Source organism: Telopea speciosissima, chromosome 1, assembly GCF_018873765.1.
Source record: "Telopea speciosissima isolate NSW1024214 ecotype Mountain lineage chromosome 1, Tspe_v1, whole genome shotgun sequence".
Taxonomy (NCBI): Eukaryota; Viridiplantae; Streptophyta; class Magnoliopsida; order Proteales; family Proteaceae; genus Telopea; species Telopea speciosissima.
The window spans coordinates 83,237,294-83,262,767 of NC_057916.1; the positions used below are offsets into that span (position 1 = coordinate 83,237,294).

General features: G+C 40.6%; 1 pseudogene; it reads right to left on the reverse strand.

The window, feature by feature from the left end:
• The window catches only part of LOC122663978, a 38,515-nt pseudogene continuing 13,041 nt past the window's right edge, over window positions 1-25,474 (reverse strand).

Below are 25,474 nucleotides of genomic sequence, written 5' to 3' on the forward strand. Positions count from 1 at the left end.
TAGATAAAACCCCATTCCCTTCTCAAAATCTGATATAAATTAAAATTTCGGGGTCTTAATGGAAAATTGTTGAAGCTCTCAAGTCACAATTGGCTTGGCCTCCTTTTACCAGTATCTGTTCTCATTCTCTTTACAGGATTTGCCCAACCCAATGTCCCGCCCCCAACAACACCACCATTTGATTTTTGAGTTGGCTGATGGGCCCATCTATGCTGAGGTGCTGACTGCTGACTCATCCTCACATCCTTTTGGGCCAAAATGGGGCCCGGAGGACCACGGCCCAGACCTGAGCCAGGACCAGTCGTTCTAACACCACGCCCCACACTGGGAGGAGATGCAGGGCTGTTGGTTTTTGACTTCAGATAGCACATGTCCCTGTCTTTCCTCCTCTTCTTGCAGATGACTAACTCACCAGGATGTGTTAGCATTGGTGACTCATCCAGTTGTCTCTGCTCTCGGCTACTACTACTTCCTAACCTTGATTCCTTCTGAAACTCGGAAAAATGGCCTCGGGTCATTGCATCCTCTTTAACTGAGGCAAGACCACGTGGCAATAACCTTGTGGAATGTCTGGGTTCAACCTCCACATCACTGATCAGCTTGTGTCGTTTGTTTTGGCCAATGGGGCCCTGTTTTAGGGATGGCGTAAAGGTCATTCCCTGGCCAAAAAATAAGACTGCATTTCTAGCTTCTCTGAGATCTGTGTCCGGGAATGCGATCCTCATAATCTCAAAGAACATTTCTATTACTTTCCTTGCTTCAGATCTCACCTGTCCAATGGAATTACATGGTTTCTTGAGATCATTACATTGAATTAGTAAAGATAAAGAGCAGCAAACACCATAGAACAGATACTTGTCAACATCAAAGTGATAAGGACGTATGTGTTGAATTTTATTAGGGGAAAAAATTAGGGTATTGGGATGTTTAGCAATATGATATCAGACTAATTCCATCTTAGAGTAAATGGTGTTCTTGTAGTTCACGAAACACAGATGTTCAGTTCTTGAATGCATATTGGAAGTGCAATGGGAAGCAAACATTTCAGTGCAAGAGTTATTAAAAGCCAAAGGAAAAGACAGAAAGTGCTCATACCTCATAAGAGGAACCCATATGCTGAATCAAGTTTTTAAACATGGACTGTATGTCTGCAACGAACTCCATCACCCCACTATACTCTAATCTGTCAACACGCTGATCAATCCACCGTAGATCCAAAACATTACTTCCTGCCAAAGTGCTCAAGTAATTGGAACCCTCATTCCTCTTCCAAAAATCGGTTAACAGAGGTACAATTTGATGACCATCTTTGTCTATTCTTCTCTGAATCTCATTTATCACATTCTTCAACTGCAAATAAGCACAAAACTTGTTCAGGGATTTGAACAGTTATGATGCATCAACTCAGTCACTCCGTCCACACCACTCAGAAGAAGAAAAAAAATTAAATTAAATTTTAAGAGTAATGAAAAAGCATGGTGATAAAACATATCAGATGTTTCCACACATCAAATCTAATCTACCAGGATGGTTCCACACATCAAATCTAATCAACCAGGAGCAGATTGGCCACCTGGACTAGACATAACTGAAGCCAACTTTGCTCTGGGCCAGCTGATGCAACTTGCCAGTTTGCCTTCCTTCCAGGAGTCAGCCTTGGGGTGGGGTTGGGAATGCCAAGATTTAGGTCATCGCAAGTTGGAAGTGTGATTAGAAGGAAAGAGGCTAGGGACAAGGTTTCTCCCCCACCGAACCATTAAATAACTATAAAATCTTAATCTCAATGATGTTGCAAATTGATTCACTTGGATTGATCAGGCCTGCCTTTTCAATATTTGCAAAAAAAAAAAAATTACATTCAGTTGAGGCCAGGCCCGATTAAGGCTGACCGAAACTGACCGGTTGACACCCCCAGCACTGATCAGAAGTCCAGCTAAGACCGGTCGGATTGAACAAATAACCACAGAAATGACATTTTTTATTATTGATGCACACTGCCAGTAGTGCATTCCCTATCACACTCTCTCTCCTCCCAGACACTCTCTAACGAGTCTAGATCAACTCCACATATATGGAGACTATTTATTCTCCACATATTGTGGTAAGCTGACACCTAGCCATGCTTCAACCTGCAACTGGACTCTCTATGAAACTGTTTTTTTAATATGGAAAGATGTGGGACCCACATCTTCTTCGACTCAAAAAGTTGTCATTTCTTCTTCTTCTGCTTCGTGAACACAACCGCCATCCTGTGCAACCGTGCCCACGCTCTGCACCACCGCCCCCACCCCCTGTTTTTCCTTTGTTCTATCTCTTTTTTTCCCCTTTGCTGTTTCCCTACGAAAGCTTTGGTTAGAGTTTGGAACTTGAAAGATGATTTTTTCCTAGGTTCTGGTTCGGGTGCCACAATGGCCTGCACCTCCTGCGATGAATTCTCCAAGCTGTCAAGGCAAGTCTGGTGGCATATCCCACCTTTGCTCAGCCATGTCCTCAGATCATCAACCGCTTTAAGCATCGTGAGCTGAACCCAGTTCAAGCTGTAAAATGTGTCACTGAGGTGATAGACGCGAGATTCATAAGTTGGATGCGGTCTGTCGAGCTATTGTGGACATCTGGTCAAGTTTGCCTTGGGATCGGAGCTGCAATCCTGAGACTTTGGTTAGTTCGGTCATGGTGACTTGAATGGATAACTTGCCCAGATTTTGGCCTTCCAAATGACTCGAATTCACCACTCATACACGCTTTTCCACCTCTTCTTCCTAACCCGAATGGTTATTGAAAATGTTAACCACTCCACTGCAATTCAAATCTTGAACCAATTAAGTGAATAGAGATTATCCCATAAAGTCCAGACCATTCAAGAACTTTTCTACCCCTTTTTTTATTTTCTCTGAAAAAACCCTTAAAACAAGAGACTCAGAGCGAGTCACTAATCTGTCAATTGACCTTTACCTAATTACTCCTTGACCATATTGGATTCGTTCTTCTAGAATGAGATCTGAAATTGCCCATTGGAACAAATTTTAGGGTTCTTAAGTAGAGAATTTTAGAAAGTCCCAGAAAATGTTATAAATCGTATAAACCTGATCAATTTAAATGCCATATTGATGGAATTCGAAACTGATTGAGCAGATCCACCATCAGTGCCAGAGTTTCAAGTGGAGCCACCACCACCAAGGTTCGAAAACTCAGGTCTCGGAGCCATCTCGGCCCAGCAAAAAACCGAGTTGGGCCGAGATCTCGCCGAGATCTCGGCCAGTTTGTGCATTTTTTTTTTTCTGACTCGGAAGCCCATCTCAATGGGTTTTAGACCTCTTTTGGGTCTGAAAATTGGTATATAGCCTATTTTAGGCCATTTAAACACAATGGTATTATTAGATTTTGCAAAAACAAAGTCCAAATAGGAGTTTCAGTTAGTGAGAAAGCAGGACATACACTTACTTATTTTAGAAACCAGGACAGACACAGGACAAACAGTCTTATTTATGCCTAAATAACTCCTTCAATATTAATCAGATTTAAGCAATCTTGGACTTGTTGGAAAGCTTTCAAAACATAGCTTTCCAACAAGTCCAAGATTGCTAAAATCTGATTTATATTGAAAGAGTTATGTACTGGTCAAACTTAATTCGGTGTGCACGAATGCTGTCAAAATTGCTCTGAATGAAAATAATTTTTTGGACATCAAAACAAATGAATATTTTACAGCACTTTTGGTTTTTAGCAATGTTTTACCATAATAAGATTTATGGAATTTTTAGATTTGAGAAAAACCCCAACATTAGGAAGTTGAAAATTGCACCTATCGCCGAAAATCCAGTTTTTGTTCTTAAACTCGGGGGTTGACTTTTTTTCCTTTTCGAATTTGATTTTTTAACTATTTTAATTGGATTCAAATGGGGGGGGGTATTTGCTTATTTATGAATAATATCTTAAGTAAATGAAATACATTAAATGATATTAGGCATAAATAAGTGTCTGTCTTCTCTGTCTTGGTTCCTAGCATAGATAGGTGTCTGTATACCAAGAATTTCCAGCAAGATCTCGAGATCTGGCACTCATATAAAGGACCTACATGGGCATTTTCCTATGTCAAACCGAGATCTCGCTGAAATCTCGGAGAGATATTGACATTTTAAATTTCGTAGGTCATCTCGACTCGGGAAATTGGAAAACCGAGAATCTCGGCGAGATCACGCGAGATTTCGGACTATGACCACCACGAGAAGCAGTTCTGACTACAACCCCAACAATGGGGCGGGGTTGTAGAGGATGGGGATGGGGCAGCTTTGGGAGGAAGAATTGGGTGGGACGGTGGTGCTCACGAAGAAGATGACGTGGGTCCCACATCTTCTGATAAAAAAAAAACAAAGACAGCTTTGTGGAAAGTCCGGTTGCAGGTTGAAACATGTCCAGGTGTCAGCTTACCACAATATGTGGAGAGGAAATACTCTCCACATATGTGGAGCTGATCCGGCTAACTCCCTGACCATGTGAGCCCCCATACAAATCATGAGGCACTCCCTTCCGCAAGCCCATTGGCTTGGCATGGCATGGTTCAAAAATTCATCTCGAACAGCCATCGCAACCAGGTCGAGTTTTCCAAGTTCTCGAGATCTCAGCGAGATAGTGTACCTTTTTTTTTTTATTCGGAACTATGTTTCAGTGGGCTAATGGCCACAGTTGGCTCCAAAACTTTAAGGGAAGCTTGTTTAGTCTTAATAAACATATTTACCAAAACTTTAAGGGAAGCTTGTTTAGTCTTAATAAACATATTTAAAGCTTCAAATTGGAAAAAATAACACTCACTTTGATGTTTTGGATTTGCATCCTTAGTTGACAGTATTACTGTGAAGTGTTCACAATGCATATTACATAGACACCCAACCCAAGTACATTAGTACAATGAATAATACATAGTTCACAATGAATATTTCATAGTCCCAAGTCCCAAAAATACAATACTATGACTCTAGGAGCACTGAGGAGGTCGAGATTCTTGAAATATTCGAGATTTCATCGAGATTTCTCAAAATATTCGAAATCTCGATCAAGTTTTTCGAAACATTGCAATTTTTTATTTCATATGCTATCTCGTCTCGACCAGGTCGAGTTTTCCGAGATTTCCAAGATCTCATCTCTCAGCGAGTTTTAGAACTATGGGCGTGGGAGATGCCAATACACACGAGCAGCATGTAGATCCCTCACCCTTTATTATTAATAGCCACAGAAATAGCACATTGTCCAACCCAGACCTGGAATCATCCCCGCATATCAACCCTTAAGCTTTGTGGTTATATGAAAATGATTTGAACAGTGCTCTATCCAGGCTAATGAAAAGGATGCAAGGACATGCACACAATAAGGACATAAAACCCCAGCTACTTAACAATGCCCTATCCAGGCTTACGAAAGGATGCAAGGACATACAACCCCAGCCACTCTAAGGAGGAGGTACAAGCCCTGCTATTCTTTTATTTAAACATAACTTATTCTCATAATTCATTAAAAAAAAAAAGGAAGAAATTTTATTCACCCACAAATAAAATAAAGAAATCGGTTCAAAGATGCATACCTTTCTTTGCGTGAGGTCAGACATCTTTGCACCAAAGAAAGCAGGCCTGCTTGTGTTCACAGATTTACCATCCCAACTTTCTCTAGAGTGTTCTGTGGCATCCTCTGAAGGTCTCACCATGCAATTCAATCTGCTAGGTTTTTCCACTTGCTGTTTTGAAGAATTTGCAACCCTCCTTAATGGTAAATTTCTTTTTTTTTGACATTAAATCGCTAGGATCTTTCCTTTGAGCAACAGGCTCTCCAAATGTTTCAATTTCAGGATCAGTCCTTAACTGTGCTTCATAGTCGTGGTCCACTTGAAATGCCAACTGAGATGAATTCCCACGCTGCAGAAATGGCTGATCACTGCTGGACTTTTCTTCAAGCCTTTCTAAAGTATGTCTAGGCCGAAGACGAATACTGCGCTTCCGCTTTATTTTGGGTTGCAAAACCTGTTCACCTTCACCATCATTATGATCATGAATCCAACTTCCAGACTGTTGAATATCCATGTGGGAGTCACCCGACACAGCAATTTCTCCCTCCTCTAGTTCATCTGGCTGCCCAATATTGAACAGAAAGAAATTGAGAAGAGCACACAAACCTAACAATCCCATGATAAATTACCAACACATAACAAAGCATATGTATGAAGAGGATTGCATACCATTCGTTTCCAACGAGAACCAGGCCGAGCATCCAACGCTGAAAGAGATCCAAACTTCTGGGTAGATATACAAGGAGACACCATCTTAGCCAATCTTCGACTCTCTGAAGATGATCCCGAGGAACCAGCTTCTTCAAATATGTGATCATTTCTGGTGCCTTCCGAGGCTTGAGGGTACTTGTAATCCCCATCACAAGCAGTACCATCCTTTTCTGATTGAAACTTATTAATTGGCACCACACCAACAGCACCACTAAATTCCCCATTCTCGAACTCCCCAACATCTCCTTCCTCTTCACGCAAGGAATACCCATTCCTCTCTTCTGAAATTGCCTCAGAAAATTCTTCATTTTCATCATCTAACTCCCTGTAACTAGTGAACTTTTTTCCATTTGACGAGCCCTTTGGTCGCCCCCTTTTCCCCTCTGTTTTAATAGGTGATAAGTCGGAAACCATTTCACTGGATTCCAGGCCCATACTCCCAGATAAAATATTTTTTGATGGCTTCTTTGATAAATTAGCAATTACAGCATTTACCTCCTTCATACTGGCTCGAAGCCACTTATGCACCTGGTTGTACCTTGTCATCTCCTCAGCCCAATCCAGTTCCTCGTCCATTTGATCGAAAATTTCAACTTCTTCTTCACTCCGCGCTATCATACGATTAACCTCCTGCAGGGAGGGGACATCATGCACCGTTTCTTGATATCTCTCTTCATCATGCAATAATGTCTCCAAAGTCGAGCGTCTTTCTTCATGTGTTGTCCTCTGATCAAAACGGCCAGCATTTATAACCTCATCTGCCATATCAATCTTATATTGCTGAATATTATTGCGTATAAGGCTCTCAATGGATCCCATATATCGATCTTTACCTGCAAGGTCATCCTCAAAGTCAACTGTACCTCCACTCCTTAATTCATCTTCTTTCTGATGGCTTGAGATTTTGTCAACAACTGCTTCCATATAGATGACTTTGACCTCTCTCTTCTGTCCAATACGATGGGCCCTAGCCACTGCTTGTTCTTCATTTTTAGGGTTCGGGTCAGGATCATATATGACAACTGTATCTGCTGACTGTAGATTTAGTCCTCGTCCAGCAGCACGGATACTAAGCAAGAAGATAAAACAATCAGAATCAGGGCTATTGAAGTCTACAATTGCTGATTCACGGTCTTCTAAGCTAGTTGTCCCATCAATTCGTCTATAGACAAGCAGCCGCCACTGCAAGTACTCCTCCAATATATCAAGAAGCTTTGTCATGGTACTAAATAGCAATACCCGGTGTCCTGTTCTTTGAAATTTTATAAGAATTCTGTCAAGGATCCAAAGTTTCCCACAAGACCTAACAAGGAAATCCTTAGATAAGTCTTGAAAATATGGATAATTAAGCAAAGGATGATTGCAAGTTTTGCGAAGCTCCATGCATCTATTATTGAGAGTCTTATACATTTCTGCCTGGTAAAGTGGATTCTTTTGAACCCTGAGCATCTCATCCTTAGGATCAACCCGAAGAGTGCCAGTGGATTTAATCCAATCATAAATGGCACCTTGAATAGCTGACATTCTACATTTCAAAACAATGGACACCTGCAATGGGGGAAAATTTAGTTGCCAACTATGCACAAGCATTTTAAGTACCGAAGAAAGTTGTCAAAGGTGACTAAGCAACCCAAGGCGTTGGAGGGGTGCCTTGGCAACAAGGTGCCCACCTAAGCGTTGCCTAGGCGCCGTAGGCGTGCAGTATATGATTATATGTAATAAAGCATCAATAAAGCCAATCAAGGTAATATGATATAATTATGCTAGTAATGACCTAATATGAGAAAATCAACATATAATAATTTAAGTATAGGATATAATATAAGCATATTCATCAAAAAAACAAAGTAATAAATATAAATCAACATAAACTCGTGAAGTGTCAACAATATGTGTTGTCGCCTTAGACCCAAGAAAGAGTCTGGATGCTTAGGCAACGCCTTTAGAACTATGTCAGAGAATGTAAAGATATTATACCTTGGGTGGGAGTGACCCTTCCACATCCTCAACACGACGTCTAAGCATAAAAGGCTCCAGAATTTGATGAAGTCTGTGGATAATGATCACCTTTTTCTCAGTCTCAAGCCAGTCATCCTCTGCATCATGTGAAGGAACATCTTTTTGAAAAGGCTTTGAGAACCAATCTTGAAATGCTTTGCGATTATCAAACACTTCCGGGAGGAGCAAATTCAAAAGTGACCAAAGCTCCTTCAGATCATTCCACACAAGAAATCAATTCATATTCAGTTTAATCACCCAGGGAAAGGGAATTAAATATTGTTTCAAACACAACCAAACAGTGTTAATAAAGAAATGGGGGGGGGGGGGGAATGAATAGATAAACTAAAGAAAAATATAAGCCTGGAAGAAGTAGAAAGCAAAGTCCAAAGCCTAGAAAAAAGAGCATCCCAGTGCACGAGGCTTGCACTACTGCAGGGTCTAGGAGGTGCCAATGAATCGGACCTTAATCTCAATGGATTTTCAAAAGTTCCATATAGAAAAATATAACCTTGATTTTACTGTGCACACATGCATGTGTCTATCACTTGGGAGTTGCTCCGAGAGAGTCGTTTGAGGTGGTATGGTCATGTTCAATGAAGACCTAGAGACGCTCCAGTTAGGAGTAGTGATTTGATTCCGATTGAAGGAGCTAAAAGAGCGAGGGGCAGGCCTAAATCGACCATCGGAGAAGTTGTGAAGAAGGACACGAATAGTCTAGGTCTTGTACCAGGTATGACCTCGGTTAGAGCCTATTGGAGGGCAAGGATCCATGTAGCAGATCCTGTTTAGCTGAGATTCTCTTGACTTGCTGGGCTGTGCCTCTTTCCACTGATTTTTATCTTTCATTTTTCTTTGGTTTTTACAACATTCATTGGTCATTTCCCAATTTTTCACTTCACATCTCATTTCTCTTCCCCTCTTTTTCTCTCTCTTCATTCTCTTATTTTGTATCCTCAGTTTTACCTACTTTGTTTGTTTGGATCCATGTAGCCGACCCCATTAAGTTGGGATACGGCTGAGCTTGTCGTTGGTGTTGTTGTTGCATGCACTTGTCTATCACTATTTTACTGATAAACGCACGTGTGTGTATCACTGTATCCTGGTTGAGTTTGATTAGATATAATTAGTTTACATTGATTTATAGTAAAGTTGCCCCTACTTAAGAACAAAAACAGAAATACTAACCACTAGGAGCAGTAAACATTGGTGGTGTGCACTAATTTCTTTGTATCCTATGCCTACCCTTTTAACGCTTGAGATCCTCATCGCTGGAGATGACTGTTTACCAGTCCAGAGTACCATACTTAATGAACTAAACATATGACACATTATTATCATACAACTCCATTGAAAATTCATAATCATTTTAAACATAATAATTTTACAACAAAAAATGAGAACAATTCCTGGTTTTGCTTATTGAAGGAAATGCAACAACTGTTCATCTAAAAAATTTTATCCACATTCGTTTGAAAACAAAATTATACTTGATGATTTTTCAGAAATAAATTATTTAAGTAGAAGGACCAATGATAGAATTCGAATGCCCAGGCTTGCAATGATATTCCGTTCAACCTCCTTCCTATGCACACCTGCTGACTCCTCAAGAGAGCAGAAGAAGGATCACGCTAGGTTTCTAAATACTCTGGAAATAAATCCCAGTGCAACTTATCCTTAGATGCTGTTTCCTGCCCTTTCACAGCAGATACAGATGTGTACAGGAGTAGGGCATAATAAGTCACCTGGAAAGAGTTGATGAGTTCTTACCCAAAAAAAAAAAGAAAGAGTTGATGAGTTCTAATGTGATATCAGAATACAACTGGCATTGCATAACACCCATAATTCCATGCCGCACTGTGTATTGGTGTGATCCCAGTGAGGGCAGACCTCGGCGCAACGGTAAGGTTGCTCCATTGTGACCTAGTGGTCGCAGGTTCACGTCGGGAAACAGCCTCTCCATGAAGCTGCATACATTATGACCTCCCCAGACCCTGCAGTGGTGGGAGCCTCATGCACTGGGTATGCCCTTTACAGTGTATTGGCATGATCCCATTTTCATATCAATCCCACCATCAAAAAATTTAAAAAAAAAATTGGCAGCTCACATCAAGGCACTGATGTTATAGCTGTGTACTCAAAAGAATGAACTTTTCCAAGCAAAACATGTACTGTTTCCCATTCTAAGTGAACCAAAAAATAAATAAATGAAGCCACCACCAGAATTTATATTCCATTTTAAAAGACTAGTTATCCAAAAGTTCGATGAAGTAACGCTCCAAACCAACCGAGAATGCTATAAGCAACAACCAGATTTGTATAATTAAAAAATATAAAGTACCAATCATACTGCTGGAGTAAAAATAAAGAAGGGAATGAGGAATCACAATTGTGGACACCTTTTCCAGCCATAGATCTTGAGAATTTAGGACACCTCTAAATCTTCAAGCATGACAATTATATTTTTTTGGGGAGGGGGATGTTAACATATAGTTAAAGATAACTGGACAAAATGAAGAGAAAAATATTCGCTTTATAATCAAGGACAAACTATCTTCCAAATGAAAGTTGGGTGCCAATTGGGCAAACCTGTAATGGTGTTCCCGTAAGAAGTAGACGCCTTTGGCAACGATACCTATCAAGGTCACGAGCTAGAACTGACTCCCTATCCTTCATTCGTTGGGCCTCATCAATTATGATGTACCTCCAATCAATTTTTGATAACTTTGAGCGGTCATACATGATAAACTCTTAAGTTGTAACAAGTACATTAAATTTCATCACACAAACCTCCTACAGAATAAGCGTCAAACAAGATAAATGAGCAAATATCAACAACTTGAATACAGTGGAGGAAACATAAAAGCACCTCTTACCTGAGAAAATAACTTTGATCTTTGATCCTTACCACCAACATAGAAAATGCATGACACAGATGGAAGCCAATTATGCAATTCACTCTAAAAAAATAAAAAATGTTAGACATGAGAAAGTGAAAAGAAATAATACATGTATTAAAAAAAATTTTCTCTTTTCTTTTTCTTTTTTGGCTTTGAGGGTGGGGGGCATCTGACCTTCCAATTAACCAAAACAGCATTTGGGACAATAATAAGATGTGGCCCATAGTTCCCCTTGAACTCCATCAAATAAGCAATCAATGCCATCACCTATTTAGGCAGATAACCCATCAATATTGCAGTGATTTGAGCAGTTTCTTTTGACAAATTTTTTCAACTTAAATGCATGCAGAAAATCCTAAAGCATTAGGGGAACTAACATGCCTCTTAATTTCATGTGCAAAAAGAGATGATCTATATTTTAAAAAAAAAAAATTACAAGGCTATTGATTGTCACAATTCAAAATTATTCAAGCAGAATGAGGAGCATCAGGAGGGAGGGATAAAAATCAAAACTTCTCAAACCACAAATTAAGAGAAAGAAACCTGTACAGTCTTCCCAAGACCCATCTCATCAGCCAAAATCCCATTTAATTTGTTGTTATATAAAGAAAGCATCCATTGCAAACCAACCTGCAAAATGAAGAAAACCATTGAGTCAAATTTGCTTATTTGTGAAGGAAGAAATGATTAAGGATGCAACAGCGATAACAATAGTCCCAAAATAAAAGGCTGCAACCTACAAGTTGGTAGTCTCGTAAAGTCCCAGCACGTAACATTGAGGGCTGCCTTATGATCCTTTCATTCACAGCATGTGCAAGATTGTAATACCTGGCGTCAATACAAGGGGTGCCAATTAAAGACCTTGATATGGTAGTAGACATTTTTCAAGAATTAAAAAGAGAGCATCACAACAAGAAAAATACTCAACCCCAACTAACTCATAAAATGTAAATAAAAATCAGAAAAACAATCATGAATCTGGCAGACAGCAGAATCAAACTATGATCGTGCAGAACATGGCAATCAGGCATGACAGCATGTTATTTCATGGAAGATATGGCCTTCCATAATGGACTGGCAGGACAGTATTCACATTCATCTCTTTTTTCGATAATATCAACATTCAAACCATGTTATTTTCAGCTTGTCCTCACATTCTTTTAACATCCAAAAATCACACAATCACTCCTCAATGGTGCTTTTAATTTTTTTTATTTATTTTTTCAATTTCATCATGCCTGACTGAACCATCTCAAACAACTGTTCTGCATCCTCACACCAGTGTATTCTACTGCTAAAGTAACCAATGAGTAATTCAATTTTTTCTAGTCTTGCCATCCATCCATCTCAACCTCCCTATCCCAGCTATCATAGTATGATACAGTCATTTTAGGCACATTTCGTTTTCTTTGTCACCCAAAATTCAGCTCTCTAGAGAATTGCTAGTAATGCAGCTGTTAAAAATTTGCATTTAGTCTTAATGGAAAGCATTAATCAGAAATTAAGACAAAGATCCTCTCAATTTCTTATAGCCAGTTTTCATTCTATAGCCAACACCCTCCTCCCTCTTCAATCTCTCCCTCCTCATTGAAGATCCATGAATTAATGCACAAGCATTAACACTTTGCCTATAGCCTGTAGGTGTATGGGCCCTCACTGGAATCAAGGTTCGAGATTTCTGTTTTAACCTTGGTTTCGGCAGGCCAAAACAAAAATATTTCGGGTTTTGACAGAAATTCGACTGAAACTCTACTTGTTTTGGCTGGCCAATTCGTTTGGCCATTTAAGTGGTCAAATGGCCATATTTCAGCCCGAAACTTCAGGGAAATCCTAATTAAACGTTTCTAAACATATTGAAACATTTAGATTGCAAAAAAACACACCCAAAATGGTTGTTTGGTTTCGTACCCTAAGTTGGTAGTGTACACCGTAGTACCGTACCCAATTGTATACTTCTCAAGTATAGCCTATTCTACACATAATTTAGTAGTAGAATAAACAAATTCAATGAAAAGACAACTCAAAAATGCATTCGTAATGAAGAAAAACCGTTTACTATTAAAAAATGTCGAAATGTTACAAGTGACACAAGTAGTCTAAGTACAAGTGTACAACCAAGGTTAAAACATCCCTACGAAACCGTTCCTCCAACTCTATTTCAGTCCCACAGAGTTCCTGGAAGGCTCGAAACCTTAGGGGAAAAAGGGTATACCTCTAAGTTTGAATCTTAAACAAATCTTGCTCAAATGCGGAACATCATCGTTGTAGATGCATTGTAGCAGTCCCCAACACTATGTTCCACCAAGAAATGTAGGTGATTTGGCCAAAAATACCAATCTGGGTTTCTTTGGAGTTTTTCCCTCTAACGGTTGAAACCACTCGAAACTTGCGAAATGGGTCAAAATTTCGACACATTTCGATTGAAACAGTGCTTTTATATACACTATTTTGTACGGAAACCAAGTCGTAACTGAAATTTGGCATTTTCAGCCAAAATTTTGGTCAAAACCTTGCATTCCTACTGAGTCAAACCAAAGTTGAAGATAAGAGTTGGCAAGGCATCAAGAGTACAACTAACCATCCAAAATATCTAATTCAGCAACAGTAGCGGCAAAGATCACGTAAGATCTTGACCGTTAAGGAGGGTGTCTCCCACTTCAATTCATAAAAATAACCAACCAAAACTCATTAGGGTAGGTGAGTCCAGCCCTTATCTATGGATTTTGTCTATTTCAGAAGGGGGAAAGGTAGGAAAATAAAGTTTTTCTAATTGATCTATATTGACGTTTAGAAAAGCATGCCAAAACAGGAAACCAACAATTCTGACCCACTAACCATATCCTCCTATTCCAGATAAAATATCTCAAAATAACAAAATTCACCAATATACAATGAATTTATAAACTCAGTCAAACAAAGGGGGTAATTAATTAGAACCCATTACTTGTCAAAACCTTCTGAGTTTCGTCCCTCTCCATTAAGAAGAGTCCCACAGGTCTCCAACAGATTTTAAACTAGGTTGTCTTGTCTCCTTTTTGGCCAACATAAAGATGAGATAGTCCCTTGACCACTGACCTGGTAGAGAGACCATGATGGCCACATATCAAGTATCTAACTATACATAAAAATTATGCCTGCAGCTTTGGCAATCATTGTGTGACTTAGGGCATTCCAAGGGCTTAGATTGTTCTTTGTCACTAGCCATGCGGCCTATGCCAAGTGGACTGTCCTCTGGTATGTGGGAATGGATAACCCTTCCTGGAGACACAACACAAAACTGGATCAGCTCCAGAAGATCCTATGACACGGCACAGCAAGAACAATGAAAAAACCTACGCCACATGCCCCAGCAGGAAGTTACAAGAGAGTGTCAGCATATTTGGCTTAGCATAGTGCTTGATGGATGCATCATGGATCAACGATACGGTGTTAAACCTCCTAGTCTAGAAGTGCTTTGATTAAGCTGATGGTTGTACTCGTCAAGAAGACGAGAACTTAAGGTGGTGTCATTTGAAGATAAAATGTCTTCAAGGACTTAATGTGATGGGAATTTAAGACAAAAAGGTCCTGATGACAAGGTAGGAAACCAAAGAGTGAGCAAGGGTACAGAGGTCTACATAGGTCAAATGACGAAAAGTCATGGCTTAGTATCCAGGACTCAAGTAATCATTTTTTTTCTTGGAAGGGTCACAAAGCCAAGGCGTTAGATGACTTCAAGCTATGGTACTTGGGAGATGAAAGCGGGAGAGGTGGAGTGGGCATAGTGGTGGATAGAGATCTTAAGAACGAAGTAGTGGATGTTAAAAGATTTGGAGATAGGATCCTATCTATCAAGCTAGTTGATGCAGATCCTAGCCTCCTCGAATTGAAGAAGCCACCCTAAACCTAGGGTTTTAGTAGGAGCCTTAGTTTAGTTTAGTTTATTTCCATACTTAGTTTTTATTTTGTGTTTTTAATTAAACCGGGTTAAATTGGTTGCATCCAATTGGTTCAATTGGTTTAATTTAAATGAAGTGATCCTATTGGCTAAGAGGGTCTTATATCCTATTGGCCACTAGGGAATCTTCTTTATTTTAAGTAGTTTAAGTTGTTTTTAAGTCATTAGGGGTAGAAGCATCTTTTCTTTTAAGTTTTTAAATTGTTTTAAAATTGGCCCACCTCTCCACGATTTAAGTGAGAGAGTTGATTTGTAATAGACTTCGGAATAGGCCTTTGGCCTCTTTATTTAATAGAATCGTGGGAGAGGCTCCACAAGTTTTATGATTTAAAAATTTCGTTCCTGCTGTTAGCTTTTGGCTGCTGTTGCTGTTCTTCTCAGAGAACTGCCTTGAGTGTAATATCGAGGCTGCCTTGTGAGTAATATCAAGGTGAGGGCTGGTGGACTCCGGAGACTCCTTGCATCTTGTAGATCGGGAGGTCCCTTTTCTTCTACAAGCTGTTTCAACTTGCTGTTTTCAGATCCCCTGCAAAACAAGTTATTTAAATTCCTGAAATTACCTTGCTGTTTCTTACCTTTCTAACCTAGACCTACATTCCCAATCGATTCCCATAACCCCTAGCTACCATAATTCTGTCCAGCCATCATCCTCCAGTAGTTTTCATCTAAAATCTGTCCACAGATCCATTACAGCAGACCCTCCACTCGACTGCCATCTCAGCCCAACTTACAACTCTAAACCCTAATTCCCTCATCCCTCTAAAACCCCAAAACCCTGGGATTCCCAGATCAACCACTTCTGCCCATCAATTCCCCTCCATATTCTGATCGAGTGCTCTTACCCCTCATTGGAAAACTCGACCAGAAACCTGAGTCCATTCTTCCAATAAGAACCCTAGATCCTTAACATCCATTAATTCATTAAAACCCTAAATTCCAGAACCTTTAGTTCCAGCCCTCCAATACTCATCAAACCTTGGCCGAATCCTCTCCTCTACCATTGGAAACCTCGACCTTAAGATCCTGCCCAAATTCCAGTCCTAAACCCTAAATCTCATATTCCCCTTCATTCCCAAAACCCGAAACCCTAAACCTAAATTTCTGAAATTCTAAAAACTTCTTCAAACCTAATTAGACCTAGTTTATTAAGACCATTAAAACCTGCATATTAATACCCTATAAACACTACTACCATTAGTTAACCCTAACCCTAATTTCTGCCCTATTTAACCTAAGCTGTCCAAACCAGTAGCCTTGTTAAGTGATCCTCGTACACTGGCTCCTAGTGGGACTTGTCCTACCTAGGACTACATCACTGGTACAAGACAACGAGGTCATCAACATAGTTAGCGCGTACGCACCCCAGACAGGATTAGATGAGAGTGTTAAATTACAATTTTGGGAATACATGGATGGTTTAGCGCAAGGTTTTGGTCAAGGAGAGAAAATTATTATCGGAGGTGACCTTGACGGACATGTGGGCAGAGATCGTAGAGGCTATGAAGAGGTTCACGGAGGATACGGAGTTGGGGAGAAGAATGAAGAGGGGTTCTCAGTGTTAGACTTTGAGATAGTATTTGACCTATGCATTACAAATACCTTTTTCAAAAGAGGGAAGAACATTTAGTTACCTACAAGAGTGGGCAACACGCAAGCGAAATAGATTTCTTCCTAACTAGAAGGTCTGACAGACTATTTTGTAAGGATTGTAAGGATATACCCGGACAGGGCTTAACTGCTCAACATAGATTGGTGGTCTTGGATATGTACCTCGGTACGAGGCAACGGAAGAAGTTAAAAAAGGTTTGCCCTAAGATAAGAGGGGGGACTACAAGGAGTTCTCCTAGAATCATTTACCGATAAAGTGGCTCTACAAGGAAAATGGGATTTTGAGGGAGATACCAATGACATGTGGATTGAGATGTTGAATTGTATTAAGAGGGTTGCCAAAGAAGTTTTAGGGATTTCTAAGGGTTTGCGTATGGCCCCTAGAGAGACTTGGTGGTGGGATGACGAGGTCTAAGCAGCCATTAAGACTAAGAAAGTTCATTTTAAGACCTGGCAAAGCACTAAAGAGGCAGAGGATAAAGTGAGATATTAGGCAGCCAGAAAAGAAGCTCAAAAGATTGTGGGAAAGCAAGAGCGAAGAAATATGATGACCTTTATGAAAAACTTAATATAAAGGAAGGAAAAAATGTGATTTATCGGATAGCTAAAACAAGAGAAAGGAAGAGCAGAGATTTGGACCATCTTAGATGCATTAAGAGCGAGGATGGTAGAGTACTATTACGGGATGAGGACATTATGGAGAGATGGGGTGAATATTTTTACAGCCTACTTAATGGAGCTACCTTGACTGATAGGATGGATTCAGAAGTGGAAAGAGTAGTCCTGAAGTCAACACATGTCATGGACATCTACAACAAGTTGGAGAGGCCGAAGTTAAAGAGGCCCTACGAAAGATGAAGATAGGCAAAACATCAGGACCGGATGAGATCCCAATTGAAGTATGGAAGAGCTTAGGAGTACGGGGGGTATCTTGGCTAACCAAGCTGTTTAACAAGATTTTGAGTACAAAGAAAATACCAGATGACTGGAGGAGAAGCACTGTAGTTCCAATTTATAAGAATAAAGGTGATATCCAGAACTGCAATAACTATAGAGGCATAAAGCTAATGAGTCATACCATGAAACTTTAGGCAAAAATCATTAAAGCCCACCTAAGAAGAGATACTGATATATCGGAGAACCAATTTGCCAGGGAGATCCACGAGAGAAGCTATTTACCTTCTACGGAGACTTATGGAAATCTTTCAAGCTTACAAAAAGAACCTCCACATGATCTTTATCGGCCTAGAAAAGGCCAATGATAGAGTCCCTAGAGAGCTCATTTGGCAAGTCCTAAGGAAGAGAAGGAGCTCAAGTAACTTCGTGGATATAATTAAGGACATGTATGAGGGCGTGGTGACGATTTTCAGAACTACAGAGGGCCAAAGTAGTGAATTCCCAATTACAATTGGGTTACACCAAGGATCAGCTCCAACCCCTTATCTGTTTGCACTCATCATGGATGATCTAACTAAACACATCCAAGATGAGGTCCCTTGGTGTATGCTATTCGCGGATGATATTGTCTTGATAGATGAGACAGTGGAAGGGATTAATACGAAACTGGAGTTATTGAGATCAAGCTTGGAATCAAGAGGTTTTAAGTTGAGCAAAACCAAGACAGAATGTATGATATGTATCTTCAGTCAAACTAGAAGAGATGATGAAGTGGTGAAACTTGAGGAGCAAAAGCTACCACAACGTGATTGCTTTAGATACCTAGGGTCAACCTTTAACAAAGAGGGTGACATAGAGGATGATGTTTCCCACAGAATTAAAGTAGGATTGATGAAGTGGAGAGGTGCATCGGGAGTGTTATGTGATAAACGCAAGTGTTATACCCGCACCCCGAGAGTATAATTAATTATTAATTCTTCCTCGTGACGTGTAGTTATCACTGCCACTTATGCTGTGAGTTGTTCTCTTGGTGGTGTGAGCTATATTGACCTGTAGTACGAGGTTGCTGTGGAAACTAGTCGGGACCATGGAGGTTGCCCCTTGACGTGTCGGGGGTAAGTAGTTGACCAAATTTTATTGTGTGCTCACGCCCTCTCAAAGCCCTCGAAGTGTGGTCAAGGCCACGACCTCTTATGGTGAGAACCACCTTCCTACTCGCATCGGAGAAGCGAGGATTCTTGGTTGCCTCCGACCACGCATCAATCTGTGTGAGGACCCTTGTGGGTGAGACCTGTGGCTAAGGTACTATTGGTGTCTGCCGTGTTTGACCCTACCCTTACCCCTTTTTATTAACTTGACCTTATGTGGGCCTTGGGGCCCAGTTAGGATTTTTAGAGCTTGTGTAAGGGTGGATGGTTGTTTGACCCTATCCAAGCAGACCCAGCCTACACTTATGAGGCCTTATCCAAACAGGCCATTAAAAGTGATTTTCTATATGAGAGAGAGGGTAAGACTATTCCTTAGTCTTTCTTTTTTTCTTTCTCTTTCCTAACCTAATCGTGAAAGGAGAGGAGAGCTTTGAAGAGAGGAGGAGAAGGAGGAGAAGGAAGGGAAGAAGAAGAAGGAAGCTTGGCTTTGGGTTTGGAGCTTTAAAGAGGGCACCTCGTGTGTACCTCAAACCGGGTAAGCGAGTGCCCTTTTCCCCCATTTTTCTCTCTTCCCCCTTGCTCGTTTGAGCTTGGGTGGTTCGTTGGTTGCGCCCCAGAGATGGGGATTTCTTTTTGGAAACCCCGAAGGGTTAGCTCGAGCCGTGTGTAGTTTCCCCTTGTAGGATGCTATCCCATTTCATTTACAACCTGTAAAGACCTCTATTTGACCTCTTGCTGAATCTATTTGATTCTAAAGCTGACCAGAAAACCCCAAATCTGGATTTTGAGCTTTTGATCCTTTAAACCCCTTAAATCTTTGAATGTTGGGTGTTTTAAGACCCCGAATAGACTCAAGACACCCCTCCCTTGTCCGCGAGGCTTAGAGAACCAAATGGGACAACCACTGGGCTTTAAAGACCTTGAAATCACACTTAGGTTGCATCGGAGGCAAGCTGCGTGAGTCGATGTTTGCCTCCGATGTGTCTGAGCTTGCAGGGAAGGTCGGAGGCAAGGTCGGAGGCGGCGACTGCTTGAGTCGGCGTTGCCTCGATGCAGTTTTTAAGGCTTATAACTTATGTAAGCGGTGGGGTTTCTCATGAGGCCTCCCTACGCTCTCTCGCTCTTATTGCTTCCATAGGTGCAACATATGTGCGATGGGGTGATTTTGAGCGGGAATCGTTGCGCTTTATACAAATTCCATTTGAAGTAATTGGTGAGTGGGTTTGGGTGACTTTGAGCTTGTTTACTATTGCTTATTCATGCATTTATGAATTATATTGTGACATTATCATTCAGCATGATTGCATATTTGCATTTATTCTTATTCGATGATGATGATTTGGATGATATGGATTTGTGTTGGGTTACGGTGCGGGAAATCGGCCGGAACCCCGTATACGATGGAATTATATATTGCATCTCATTCTTCTGTATGCGCCGTGTTGTCTTTGGTACCGGTGTTAGATGGAATGGGGACGTTGACACGCCCGGATGTACCTCTCAACACGATAGGATCATGTAGTATATCGTGGTTAGGCTCGGTTCCCTATGCTACGACCACTTACCAACAGGGGTTTAGGTGTTGGGTAGCGAGCACTCTTGCTGTGGAGAGTTAGAGAGGCCAGGCCGGGGTAGTAATGGTTATCGAGTCGCCTGCGGGTGGTGATGACTACGGCCGGCGCGGGCTCCGTAGTAATAATTGAGGTTGCGTTGTGGTGAGAATGGAAGGATCGCGATGTCTTCCAGGTTATTGAGTAGCGTATACCCGTTGACTTAGCATTGTGTGTTAGGTGGTAAATGAATTAATAATAGCGTCGTGGACTATTTGTGATTGTGTGATTGTCATCCCCTTTTCTCTCTCGCTAGCTCGGTGGAGCTAACCCCGTGTACACATTCTTTTTAGATTTTGATGCGAGATGATTCTTGTGGAGCCGAGAGGCCGTGGCGAGGATCGTGGCGATGGTTGCCCGTGATGATTGTTACTACGGGTGTATTGATACTTAGGACTTGTTCCCTTCTTTTTTTTTTTGGGGCGCGTGCCTTGTATAAATATTTATTATTATACTTGTTTTGGGGTAGTTATCTTGTATGGTCATTCGGGATATCCATCAAACTATTTATGTATCGCTTAGCCGTGTGAACATGAGGTAACTCATCGCGCTTCGCTTATTTTATGATCGTTGGAAATGTAATATACCTTTGTCTTTCGCACTGATATTATTGTATTGTAATATTGGTTTATATTTGAGTTGGCAGCTGCATCGAGATCCTGGCGGTGAGGTGGGATGACGCGTGTACCCCAATCATACCACGATATTGTATTTTATCCCTTGTCGGGATAGGGTGTGAAACATGGTATCGAGCCCGTGATGCTCTGCTGACACGCGATCTTGCGGACTCTTGATTTACTCTCCTGATTAGGTTCTAAATTAAAAATCTTGAGAACATAAATGATTGTGTGGAGACATAGGAGAAGACTGATTGTGGTGAAACAAGGACTTAGAAGATAATAGATAACATGGAACTTAGGACTTGAACCATAAGTACATTAAAGTTCTGACTATGTAATTGCTTGGTTTGAGTCTTAAGTAGGTCGTAGATGAAGCGACTATATGTTAAAATTCATAAATAATAATGAATCAATTATAATACGCCACAATTATCAACAATGAATTAAGCAGAGAAAGAATTAAGTAAATACATAGAGATACATATAAGATTAATTACAAATATCAAATTGTTCCAAATTTTCTTGGGAGGCAATCATATCCTTCCTATTTTAACATTAATGATTTCATCTATTCAACAAAGACATATGATTCTATCTGCTCAATCAAAAGATACTTATCTAAACACCGTGATTGTTTGATTCTCTACTTCGGCGTAATGTGTGTCTTTCTCAACTCAAATGCAGAGATCTCATCTGTTCCAACTCAAAACATTTGATTCTGTTCATCTCGATTAAATATATAAGCCTACCAATTCTAAAAGTCCCAGTTGTTCATCTAAGACAAGAACTAGAAGAACCGATCCGGGATAACTTTAATTGTTGAGAGAAAGCCGAGCTAGACATTTGCACCACCGCCCGCGCGACGAAAGTGTCGATGTCATCTACCCCTCTCTCAATACCCTCTGGCGCAGTACGATTGGAGAGTTGCTTCGTGACCTCATCGAAGCCATCCACGCTCAGCGAGTTCAGCCGCACTGATGGTCGTCGAGAATGTCGATACCTCCACGCGTTAAGGTATAGGGATTCCTTAAGTGAGCAATGAGGTCCTTGCTCCTCCAGTGGACACGTTGATAACGCCCGGCCAACCGTGTCTTTGCGATGAAGGCTATAGGAACCCCACCGACACATGAAACAACCCGATAGTTTTGTGTGCTCGGGTTCTCGGTATCGATTTGCGTAGAAATGGCGAATGAGTTTGAGTAGTATGGTTCGGGAAGGTTGAGAATGTTGGTCCGCCCTGATGCCTCGAATCTACGCCCCCCATGTAAGCTTTGAGATCATCAACACTACATCCCGCCCTTCCACTATTTTTTAAGCGGAAGTAGTCTTGGTAAAGCTCTTGGTCCTCTATCTTTTGAAACCATAGTGGATCAGGGCCGGTTGGTGCAACTTATTCAACGCACGACGCCATGTTCTTGGAGCCCGTTGATTATTTTAACTGGCCAAAAGCTAAGATTGATAGCAAATTAGTACCTTGAATGCTAAGGCTAAGTAGATGATCAATGTAAGGTTGTGAAGTTGAAAACCTAGCCCTTGATTTTCCTTCAAGCAAATTGAATTACTGGCTGAGGATTCTTAGGCTAGAAAATTCTGATTGTATCAATTGTGATCTAAGAAGTTGGGAAAAAGGGAAGGCGTGGCCATTATGTGAATGACATGATAAATAATGAAGATTCATGGTCATATTATGCCAGGACATGATATTTTATCAAGTAGTAAGTTCAAACAAGAAGTAGACTTGTTTGATCGTGGAGGCATACCTTGGGCTTGAAAAAAAAATTTCAGATTTTGTGATTGGAAGTTTGAATTTTGAGAAATAAGTAAAAGTTGGCTTGTGACAACTCAAAGGATGTAAACTAAGCCCTATCTAGTAAGACCGATTCATACATAGCAAAAGAGAAGAGGAAAATTCGAGTAGGTTTTGGTTTTTCCAAAATCGACCTAAATCCTTGAGTTAGATGCCAAGATTGTATGCAAGCCCTTGTATAGGTTGCTTATGATGAGAAAATGGTTAAGATTAGGTTGTGAGTAACCTACAAGCAAAAGGAAACAAAAACCCCAAGTTTTATAAACCTGAAATCGATTTTGGGGTTTCTCCTTGAGAGAAATCAATGGGAGAGAGAAAGATCTTACCGAATGCGATTGGATGTTGTTGAGGAGTAATTTGGAGCACTAAAATCCACGAGGGTGAGGAGAGAGCAAGTATGGTCGCGAGTTGGGGTTTCTCCGGAGCTTTAGAGTTGTGTTTTGAAGGAGGAAAATAAACCTCTAAGTCACGGGTTTTAAAATTTTAATTTTTGGGCCGTGCGGTTTCACTAGTGGATTGATTTTGTGAAATCGTGAGAATCCATGAATTTACGAGAACAAAATTTGATTACGCAAAAGCTCGGATTTACTGTGGTTGCAACCTCGAAACCACACCTAAAACCGCCTTGGCCGAAAGGGTTTTCTTGCCTGTCTTGATGAACCTGACCCTATGTTAGGCTTTTATTACCTCTATTTGATGTTTTCCTCGCCCCTCTTGTGGCATATCTTACCTCGGTAACTTAAGCTTTATGCTTGACAAATAAAAATACGGAAGTGAAATGTATACAAGATGTGGAAATGGTATTGTGACAAGAGCATGTAAGGGAAATGAGACATGATAACTATAGGAAGATGTTTGGAGTAAAGAGAAATGAATAAGATCAATGCATGTAAATTCATGTGACATTCCTAATGTGGATGTGAATAATGAGATCAATGTGAACAACATGTACTTTTGGCTACTTTAGATTCCAACCAATGCCAACCAAGCAAGTTCTTTGGATGAAAATACCTCAACAAGAGGCAAAATTATTTATTTGAGGAAGAGTGGAAAGATTCTAAGGATTTTTATCAACAATCATGTATCTGAAAATATGTTTGAAGATAAGACAATGTGATAATTTTTACATGAGATTTTATGGCATGTAAAAGAATTAGATTTGAACTTGGAGAGTTTTCCCAAAATATTGTGAATTGAGGACTTTACCATGACCAAAACACTGAACATAATCCTAGTAAATTCAACTAGACATGACAAACATAGCACAATCTCTAAAATGCTTGCAAAGACTTGAAAATTTATAAAGATGCGATAATCAAACGAGGATCCAACAACTTAGTGTCATCGATCAAATAGGGCTTGATTTACACCTAAAAACCTAGTTGACCAATCGGTTTGATATGAATTTGGTGTATATGGCCGTGGGATTACAAGCAAAATCAAGACATGATCATGACTTGAGATGATTCATCCCAAATCCAGAAAGAGAAAGTAGGAATGAGAAGAAAGTCATATCATGAACAAGTAAGAGTTGAACCTTGAGGCTTAAGATTACAGAAAACCACCTAAGGGGAGCTTGAGCGAAAGTCCTGTAGAGCTTTTCTCCCTGTGGTTATGTCCTTTTCTTTGGAGCCAAAAATGCTTTTTAAAACTCGTGGCTCTGTTTTGTTAAAATTCTACGAACAAGCGAGCGAAGCGGATCCGCTTGTTGTGAATCCGCTCCGCAAAAACTTCGAAATTATCATTTTAAAGCGTGCGGATCAGCGAAGCAGATCAGCGCTCAGCGCATCCATTCGTAGATCCGTTTGACTTCAACTCTCTCGCCTTTGAGACTTCGAGACCGGACGAATGAACGGATTTGCATTCCACATCCGCCCGTTAATCCGCTCTACCTATTTTCACGGAGGAGTCACGAACGCGCCCGGAATCTTGGCGTCGCTTGTGAGTCGCCCGATTTCTTTTAAGATTTTGAGCCTATTTTGGAGACCTTTTGACCGCACCTATATATGATGATCGTGTGCCTATACCCTAGATCGACCACCCTTGTTGTGTGACCCATTTGTGGGGACCACTTAAGTCTAGTTAATACCTTTAAATTGAAAGAGGTTAGGACTTGTACCGTGGGCCAGCTAATAAGAACTAGCGAGGCATTGGTAACGCTGTGACTCCTCTCTTACCTAAAAGGAGAAGAGTTACCCTTGAGGATGAAGATCCATAAACCTATGAATGTAAGGACTCAAACCTTATGGATAGGAAACCCTAAATCTATGCGGGTAGAGACCCCTAAGGGGAGTGCGTAGAATCTAAACACGTGGGTAGGTACTAGGAAAGGAAAGTAATAGGCTGGTTTGGACTGTTTATTTGAGTAAGCCATGAAGGTCGCGTGTATTTGGAAGTCGCTCATAATACCTCAGCTAGTGATGACTCTATTTGGACTTTACTTGGTCCATCCAAACCTTGTTTAGACTCAGAGAAAGTCCTACACGTGATTCGACTTTCGAAGAAAGGACTTAGCGAACCGTGCACGAGAACTTCTTGTTACGGTGGATTGACCTAGATGACAGATATGTCCATAGGAATTTGAATGTAATTATTGAATCTATGCCTACATATTGGTGTGATAAATATATATATAGATATCCCTTAGAACCTTGGACTTGTGTGACTAGAGTGATTCTACGGTA